The 2,500-nt window shown below is 36.4% G+C and overlaps 1 protein-coding gene across 1 annotated transcript in view; it reads left to right on the top strand.

Annotated features, from left to right (window-relative positions):
- Window positions 1-1,479: 1,479 nt before the first annotated feature.
- Window positions 1,480-2,500, top strand: part of LOC138006259 (histamine H2 receptor-like) — a 2,209-nt gene continuing 1,188 nt past the window's right edge. The window contains exon 1 of the mRNA XM_068852481.1: window positions 1,480-1,642. The gene's annotated coding sequence lies outside the window, so the exon portion shown is untranslated. The remainder of the gene's footprint in view (window positions 1,643-2,500) is intronic.

Consider the following 2,500-nt stretch of genomic DNA (forward strand, 5'->3'; position numbering starts at 1 on the left):
TTGTTTATTACTTCCTTGGTTATGTTCCACAGAGAAAAGATGTAGTCGATGCGATGCATCTTTTCCGAAGAACCGGCTTGTATGAACTTAGTTCTGTTTCAACAGCAGCCATGAAAATGTTGGCAAAAGATACTGACATTTTTGTACCCATTGCGGTTCCATGCGTTTTAAAGTAGTTTTTCTTGTTAAACAGGAAATGGGTTATAGATATCGGTAATAGACCAATTTCGATGTATTAAAATTCAGTCCTAAACAAAAGGCATCATCTCGAGGCTCTGGGGAATAAACTCATACAAATTCATAAATTTATTCCCCAGAGCCTCGAGATGATGCCTTTTGTTTAGGACTGAATTTTAATATATCGAAATTGGTCTAATTACCGGTAGACGTACAGTAGAAGACCAAAAACCCCATTTTTAATGCACAAATTATAGGACTAATTGGATTATTCAAATGTGGCTGGGCAAAATGACGTGTCATTTATTAACGATTACAGCCAAATTTGCCCTTTAATGTCGTGTTATAAACGTCATTAAAAAACAATAAACGTCAACCTGTAAATTTAAACGTACTTTATTTAGATTTTTTCAGGTAAGAAAATATCCTCAAAAAAACTAATGAATAAATTTTGCATAAAAGAGGAATAAACATCCCTTAGACCTTGTTTTAAGGTATTAGTATACCCCAAAATTGATAATTTTGCCAAATTTTAGTTTTTGTTATTCCCAGGTACACCTCAGTTTTTTCAATTGCAAAAAAGTTCAGCGAGAAAAGGTTTCTTTTAGACAAAGCTGTAAAGGAAAAACGATTCTATGAATAACTTATCACTAATTAGAAGCTGTCAACAGCTTGCCTTATTTCTTAAAACTAAATTTTCATCGAATGTGGTGCACGTTTCTAGTTCGTTTACAGCGAGTCTTCATCCATTTTCGCTGAAATTAGGCAAGAATGTTGTCCGATAATGTGGCAAAAAAGCCATGTCCGGGAATGTTTATTTTTTGCCTCCTTCGAAAGTATTGAGTATATTTAAGCAAAGCTAATGCTTGTTTCATAAAAACGTAAACCTTAAGAGCGTATAAAAATAAACCAGACAATTGATCATAATTCCCCGACACGGTTTTTTAGATCCTGGTCTGAAGAAAACATAGCGATGTCGCTCACTTTCTCCGGTTAAATTCTGACCGGACATGAACTCAATTTGTAGAAAATGAGCGCTATGTTAGGAAGGGTCTTTATTTCTTGCCTTAAATCAACTAATAATCGGAATCTAAAATTCGTAAGCTTTCAGAAAATATATACTTTATTGGGGTTTTTATAAAACTTGTGACCGTGAAGCAGCGACGACGTGAGGTTGTCATTTGGGGAATACTGAAACCTTATATTGAATCTAGATGCGTTCCCATGGTAACAACCCGCAGAGCACATAAACTGTCAAAAGCATAAACCCTCGTGATCTTTCGTTGTAGTATTTATCAGTGAGCAAGTTTGAGGTTCTGGGCAAAAAGTACATAAATATGGCAGAAATGGAAGAATAATTGCTTAAAAACTGTGCTCAGTGACCTTAAATCACCAGAATTCGAAGCATCGGTTTGACAACTAACTTCACTTGAGAACGTCCGATCGTTCCTCTCCGTTCTAATCTGTACGTAAGTGTTGCCTTGCCCTCACCTTTTGTATAAGTTTAATTGACACAGTTAACTTTTACTACCTTATTACATGAAATGTTCGCGACATGTTTATTTCGCGATTTTGATGTGAGCATATTTCGCGACACTTAAATTTCGCGATTTTGCGGAAATTTATGTCTTGAATCACTTTAATTTATTGTTTTTGAGTAACACACAATTTACATTTCATTGGCGATGATACGCTGGCGGTAATACTTCCGTTTTAGTTAATACACCTTTTATTCCCGCCTTCTGCCATCCTTTCAAGACATGAACACTCCCAGGTGCGCTGGTGAAAAAGTTATACCGTGCATTTCCACCAACCAAGTTGCATGTCTTGGTTCCAAAACCGATAGCTTAAGGTCGACATTCATTAACAACGGGGTTTGGAAATTCCAATAAAGGCGACAGTTGTAATAGAAACATCTTCAAAGAACATGGAAGCCATTAAGCGAGTGGAACAGCATTACAGGAGCCAGCCAGGACTGTTTGAAGACGGTACAAATGAAGTGCCGCCTGCAGAGGAGATAAAAAGCAGTAGCGATGAGGATGACCAAGACATTGCCTCAGAACAGTAAAAACAATGTGACTTTGTAAACGTTTCAGTGGTAATAAACTCGTTCTTTCTTGGTTATTGACATAATGTAGGTCACTTATTTTCGGGTCATGTTATGTTCGCGACACTTATAATTTGTTCGCGTCACTTAAATTTCGCGATTTTTTCAATATCGCGAAATTCGCGAAATAAACGTGCCGCAAAAACTTCATGTAATAAGGTAGTTTCTATTTTTACTTGGTAGGGAATTATCTCTGAATTATGAATTAGCAAAGAG

The sequence above is a fragment of the Montipora foliosa genome, chromosome 6, assembly GCF_036669935.1.
Source record: "Montipora foliosa isolate CH-2021 chromosome 6, ASM3666993v2, whole genome shotgun sequence".
In the NCBI taxonomy this organism is placed as follows: Eukaryota; Metazoa; Cnidaria; class Anthozoa; order Scleractinia; family Acroporidae; genus Montipora; species Montipora foliosa.